Source organism: Asparagus officinalis, chromosome 8, assembly GCF_001876935.1.
Source record: "Asparagus officinalis chromosome 8, Aspof.V1, whole genome shotgun sequence".
Classification (NCBI taxonomy): domain Eukaryota; kingdom Viridiplantae; phylum Streptophyta; class Magnoliopsida; order Asparagales; family Asparagaceae; genus Asparagus; species Asparagus officinalis.
Window position 1 is genome coordinate 87,119,878 of NC_033801.1, and position 7,690 is coordinate 87,127,567.

Genomic DNA, 7,690 nt, shown 5'->3' on the forward strand with positions numbered 1-7,690 from the left:
GACAAGATTCATGGGGATTGAACCCCTTTGGAGCTATGCTTGTACTCTGATACCACTTACAATATGTGAGGGTATTATGGAGAGTGTGATCCCTGAGCGACAAGTCGAACCGCGCGTTGGTGCATCCCCCGTGGGTCCAAAACTACCCACGTGCTCCGTCAACCAACCCTCCCTCATAATGCAGCTTGGGGTTGATGTTCCCCACATACAATTGGTCGTACCTGAATTGGAGGGAAAAATGACTAGGGAGATAAGGCTCCATGTAGCACACGGAGCCCATCCAAAGAATGTGATAACCCGAACGAATGTTCACGAGCCAGCGGAACCCGCCTACAGATAGAGCAGTGGAATTATTCCCGGTTGACACATCCCGGAGGGAATCACCGTATCCTCCCTTCTCAAAGAATAGGAAGCACCGGTAGAAGTCATAATTGCTGAAAAAGGACAATGCTTTTCTTATATCAACAATGTCTTTGAACTTCCAGGTTGACTTCTCTAACCTCTGAACGAAAGGGACCAGCCACCTTTCCCGACACGCCGTTGGCACGCTCATTAGGCACTCGCAGTGCTGTACAAACCATGTCATCAAATATGTGTATGGTAAGCTGATGTGAGGGTTGGGAGTTTTAGCAACTTCTTCTCCTTCCTCCTCCTCGGTAAACAACACTTTTTAGAACTGTGTCGCCAAGGTTCGGAGACCACTCTGTATGCACGCCACAATTGCCGACACCAGTGCATATGACCGCCTGTACACCAAACGAACTGCAAGATAAATGTCCTCCATAGGGATCACCTCAAAAGAATGTGTGGGAACCACACATCTTTTCAGCCACAATATCAAATATCCGACAAACAGAGACTTGGCAGATATCGAAAACTTGGCTTGGTGGTGGAACGATGCAAGAGTTGTTCCCGCTTTAAACTCTCCTTCATCATATTCGAGAGTTTCCGGACCCCCACTTTCAGCTATCCTATTCTCTACTATTGCTTGATCACAAAGGTATGACGGCATGATGGACAACTTTTTATCATTAGTATGTTGGAAGAGGTAATCAGCCCAATTCTTATGGATGATTCCTGGGGTCCTCTTCTTCTTGCCTTTATGAGAGTGGTCTCCACCACTTGAGGAAGCTTATCAGAGAGGTAATCGATCTCCCGCAGAAGGTCTCCACCACTTGAGGAAGCTTATCAGAGAGGTAATACGATGGTGTTTAGGCAAATGTAGTAGTGGTAGAGAAGTTCCTAGAAGGTCTCCACCACTTGAGGAAGCCTATCAGAGAGGTAATCGATCTCTCGCTGGCTCGGGACATATTCTTCATAGGGGAAATCCCCCATTAGCAACCCCGACACTTCATACATTTCATGAAGTGCCAAACCCAATTCATCATTGGGTGTGAAGAAGGTGCCGCTGTCCGGGCAATATAGTTCCAAAATGCTTTGGAACTAAGGGGCATTGATCTTCAGGCCATGCTAAGTAGCCTTGATGGCAGAGTACAATTCTGAACCCTGCATGTCTGAGTTCTCCTCCAGAATGAACTCCGTGATCCTATACCACCATGGGATATTTCCAGCTAAGGAGGGGATCCACTCGGGGCTCTGAAGTCTTTCAGAGGGAATTGCCCCCCGGCTCTGAAGAAACGGTGACGGAAGGTCTCTGCCACCATAGCGGTTTCCCTCATCGGTAACTCACTCTGTAGTAGGCCAGGGTGCGGAGCTGTTACACACTTGCAAGAATTGTTAATACCATATCCGGCCTTGGAACTTATGAAGATTCCAAAGGTCACCCCATCCTGAGTAGGTGTCAGATCCCAGTTCATCATCCTCGAGATAGAAAGCGAGCACAACTCAATGATCAAAAACAACATCATCATGCTAGGGATGGAATAGTGAACTTCGTCTACAACTTGGAGCCATTTGATCTCTTCGAACAGTAGAGCTGAGGGGTTGGCTATGGCCTCACCAAAGAGAAACTGGGGCTTCCTCAACTCTCTCCTCATCATGTCCATCAGTGCTGCGTCAGTGGTCAATTCATGTAGCGTCAAATAGCGTCCCTTGGACACTCTCCTTATCAGCTTAGGGGATTTGTCAGCAACAAGCACCGGCATAGGATCGAGAAGCAGAAATCTTTTACGGGCGACGAAGCATGTACCACTAGCAAGGCCAATAGAACTGGCCCTCAGGAAATCCTCGTCGAAAAATGCAACTACAAAACAAGACAAAAAGAAGTTAGAAGTTTTTAACTCAAAAGTCAAAAAATTTCCTAAGTCTTTGAAACAGGCGACATGCCATGTACAGGCGAACTCCATCAGATAAGCGAGCTAGTAAAACTCGCCTGACAAAGCTGAGCTCGCCTGATAAAGCTAAACTCACCCAAACATGAGACCTCGCCTAACAAAGGTAAAGCTCACCTGAATAACAAAACTCTGTCTGAATAGACGAAGCTCGCCGTAGAAGATAAACAAATGATGTTCATCTTCCGCAACTAGTCCAAATAGTTCTCAAACTTACTAGAATGCGTTTGGGTGGCGGCAGCTATGGCAGCAACATCAGGAGCGGTGAAAGAAGAAGCCTTCCCCTTCCCCTTAGAAGCAAGCATCTTCAATTTGGGAGCCATCTCCTTCGAAGTTGAGGATGAGAGCTTGGGTTATCTTTGAGAAAAGCTTGAGCAAGAAAAAATTCTAAAGCACAGTAATCTCCCAGCGAGGAAGACAAATGCATTATATAGGCATGCTCTCAATAGTTGAGATTCGCCATCTCAGCCAAGACAAATGGCTCAGATCACTTGTGGTGGTTCGATTCGACAGTTCGAATCGAACGGCCACGAGCGAGGCGAGGTGTTCAGAATTTCAAACAAACGGCCAACATTTAGTAGTTTGGGCCACAATCACACATCAAACTGATGAGCGAGGGCAAGGGAACCACCAAATTAATGGCCTAGATCGAGTGCGTGAAGATGAGGTGGCCCCCACGTCAAATACAATTTAATATGATCTGACGGACCCACACTGCCTTAGCTGGCGAGCGTAGAAGTCTACCCATGGACACGTGGCTCATCCAGACTTGAGCGTCTCCTATCAAGCACAGAAGTCCTGACGGCCTCGCCTGTCCCACAGCTGGGGCTCGTTTGTCGACATCCATCCTATCAAGCACAGAAGTCCTGACGGCCTCGCCTGTCCCACAGCTGGGGCTCGTTTGTCGACATCCAGAACTCGCCTGATGTTTGAGCTTGCTAACAAATAGCCTGAGCTCGCCTGACATTTGAGTTCACCTACAGGACTCAACTAAGGAGGCTCAAATTTGCCCAAACCAATGAACAACGATCCTCTTCATTCAAAGTGTTCCAGACCACATGAAACCTTATTTAGGTCTGAAAACTTTGAAGGAGGTTATGTAGGTAATAAAAATTGCCTTTGCACAAGAGAGCTCAAACCTCACTCATTAGAGCTTGCATGCGTGCTCAAAACAAGCAAAAGGCCAAGCGAAGCTCGCCTGCAAGCCAAAGCTTACCAACACGCTTTGCTCACCTGTGAGCCAAAGCTCACCTGCATTGCTTAACTTGATAGCACAAGTTAAGCTTGTCTGCAATCAAGAGGCCAAGCAGAGCTCACTTGCAGACCAAAGCTCACCTACATTGCTTAACTTTCCAGCACAAGTCAAGCTCACTTGCATTCAAGAGGTCAAGCAAAAGCTCGCCTGTATGCTCAACTTGCCAGCACAAGTCAAGCTCGCCTGAGACTAAGCCATGCTTGCCTGTTTGTTTGGCTTGCCTGCACGAGCCAAACATCACCTATTTGTTTGGCTCGCCTGCACGTGTCAAACCTTGTCAACCTCTCCTGCTTGCTTGACTCGCCAGCATGAGTCAAGCTTGCCTGATTATCAAGCTCGCCAACACGAGCTCAACCTCACTTGAACACCTTCCTCACCCACATGAGTCAAGCTTGCCTGATTATTGAGCTCGCCAACACGAGCTCGACCTCACTTGAACACCTTGCTCGCCCGCACGAGTCAAGCTCGCCTATAGTAAATTCGCGGGAAAATTTGCAAAATAGACCATTTTTATGAAATATATAGCGAATAGACCACTTTGTAAAATAATTAGCAAAATAGACCTCTTTTGAAAAACAAGGCTCAGAAAATATACGGGACTACTAGTCCCGTATGTTTAGAGCCAACTAATCACGGATTAGTGACTCAGAAAACATACGGGACTAGTAGTCCCGTATGTTTTCTGAATAGAAAATTTCACTAATCCGTGATTAAAACATACGGGACTATTAGTCCCGTATGTTTTCTGAGCTGTTTTGCAAAATAGACCTCTTTTTGGCTTGTTGGCCAAAAAGAGGTCTATTTTGCTAATTATTTAGCAAAACGATCTATTTTGCTAAATAATTAGCAAAAACGGTCTATTTTGCAATTTTTCCCTAAATTCGCCCGCACAAAACCAGCTTATCACCGAACACCAGCTCACATGCTCGAGGGGCCCACCAGTCGACCCCGCCTATTTGCCAAGCTCGCTTGCAAGCTCGTTTGAATGTTCAATCATCTCTCAAGCTCGTCTACAAGCCTGTCAGCCTCACCTGAACTGTGCAATTGTCTACTTTCTTATGGGAGTGGGTCTACACACTTCCCACGTCCTGGGTAATGAGGCATGGCTCCCATCATCCCTATAGTGGTCACATCCCACAAATCAAGGGATGGCCAATGCCATCCCTTGCCTATTTATAGGACCCCTTTGCTAACATGAAAGGGGTTCGGCTGGCAATATTCTCAAGGAGAAGCTTGGCATTGTCAAAGCTCCTTAAACAGAGACCTTCATTGGCTTGCTTGGTAGAACTTTCCTAGATTTTTTTGCCTAAATTATTAAAGTAGACTCAATCTGAACTCTTAGGTTTGAGACTCTTGGCTCTTTGCAAACTCTTGCATATTAGCCTTCTCTAAGCATTCGGCCTTAGTACTCATCAAGCTCAGGTGTAATTGAACTCAATCACACAAGAGCTTCTACTGCGTACTGAAGCTCAATCGTAACTTCGATTGTATCATCCAAGGGAAGCAAACTCAACACAAGCATTCGAATGAGGCGTCCTATCGCTACCAAAGAACCCATGTTAAACAATGAGAGCCTTCTCTCCGCTTCTGTTATAACTTTTGGATTCCTTAATTTGTAACAAGCATTCAATTAATAGAAATCTCCATTGAGAAACCAGATTTTACTCTCCTACACCAAACAACCAACATAGAGATCTACAGCAAGAAACCTGTCGTCTTAGTGGACCGTCAACAAAGTATAAAATCAACGCTCCATCGGCACTCAGCAAAGAATCTAGAAATATAAATTTTCCTTGTTTCTCTTTTGAATTGTAATTTGAGCTAATTATAATTCAAAAGACTCGAAGCACTTGAATGACAAAACCATTCAGAAAAAAGCTTAAATTTTCATAATTTTCTCACATGAGAAGCAAGATTCGGTAGAAAATACATGTTATTTGCAAATTCTCAATAGGAAAACGTTGACAACAAGTATTAGGAGCTCCAACTTCGATCAAGAAGAAGAAGAAACTAGGAAAATTTGGGGAGGAGGACAGTCTTGAATCAAAATATGGAATGATATATAGTCATTTTTTTACTTAGGGGTACTCCGATCGATTAAAGTCATGTGCTAAGCAAGTGCTAAAAGTTAAAACTAATGAGGTTAACTTTGGGGTTTAATTAAATAAAAAAAAAGTTCAGAAGTGTGGAAAAGCTTTTTATAACTTTTTCCCTACTTGTTTACCTGTTCTTCAATTTAAATTTGGATTTTCTTTTTTCTGGAGGAAAATAATAAACATTAAAATGTAGTGTTAAAAGAAATTTGTTATTGTTGTTCTATTAATGAGGTAAATTGTTGATAATGCCATTATACTCTCTGGGTACTTACATATAACATAAAACATTGAGTTTCTATTCCATGTTTGATGTAAATTTGTAAAAGAATTGTCACTCTGAAATCCTATACTGATGTAAAATAATCATATGAGAGAATTTAGCCTTACACCTAATGGACCCCAAGAAGGCCACTAGCTATGAGGGAATTCGTAAATTTGAAAAAATTCTATACTGAATAAAATTAGAGAAACCCCTCCTAAAACTTAGTGGGGGTTATTGGTCGAGGATTTTTATTTGGACCAGGACTTTTTTTAGATTTAACTTTAAAATGTAATTGCTATAGGATTAGAATTTATTGATTTTAACTTTATTGTGTTATTGGTTTAAGACTAGGATTTGGATATTTACTTTATGGTGTTATTGGTTGTATAGGATCATGATTAGTACTAGGATTTTAAATACTAAATTCTAATCCAACTCTATACATTATTGTGAAAAAATTATGATCAATACTACGATTATAATGTCTAAATTCCAATCCAACTCTATATATTCTTGTGAAAAAATTATGATTAGTACTAGGAATTTAAAGTTTAAATTCCAATCCAACTTTATACATTCTAGTAAAAAAATTCCAAGAAAAAGTCTATGTTAAAATTGGAGGATTTTGAACATCCCTTTAGGATAATCTGTCTCCCCTTCCTTTAATTTGTCCACATTTAAAAAAATACAACTAACTAATATTTACAAAATATAATAAAATGAAATATATTTAATAGTTAATTTAATTTAAATATAATTTATCATATTTTAAATATAGAAAATAATTTATTAAATATATACTTTAAAATTATCTCAATTCATATTTAATGTTTATATATTTAATAGTTATTTAACCATTAGATAAGAAATACAGCAAATAGGTAATATTAAATATAAATAATATTTAATATGATAAATAATAAATATTAATAATTCATTATTTAAATTGAATGTGTGATAAAATTTTATATTATATTTAATACTCATATGTTGAAATATCCAAATTAGTGGTAAAAATGTAATCTTGAATTATAATCATAAATAACTATTAATTAAATAACAATTATGTTTTATGATAAAAGAATTGTTATGCTTGTTATTAATTATTTAACATTCAGTCCAAGAATCCATTCAAAAGTTTAAATATCCTTCCAAAAAGTTCAAGATAACCAAAATATCCTAGCCCCAATCTGAACCATAGAATATTGGATTATTAACAAATAATCGAAATCTTAGCAAACAATCTCGAATGAATAACACCCCCTTAAAGGAAGTTCCGCAAAATCTCCCTAACTTCAAAATATTCCATAAATATAAAAAAAAACTAAGATATACTTCTGTTAAGGTTATCCCCCCCTCTCACGACAACTTTAGAACATAAAGTCCCCTAATTCTTTCCTCTTTTTTCTCTATCCTCTCTTCCTCAACAAACCGTTAAATAGAATTAGCCCTATGATCATCATATTTTATTACACTTTTATACCATTATTATCTATTTTATTTGAATAAATATATTACTAATAACGTGTTTTATCTTAATTTGTAGGAAATGAAGAATTAATAAATAAGAGCCCAAAAGAATCAAATTCTCTCATTTTTCTGCCACTTATTGAAGCACAAGATTAAGCCAAGAGGAGGCCCACAAAAAGCCCAAGGAATTAGGAAAAAGGCAAGTCAACAAGCAATCAATTCTATTATGAATTAATCGGTTCACCAACTGATTGGCCGATCGGTCCACCAACTGATTGGTCGATCGGTCAACCAACCTTGGCCAACCGATTGGTTT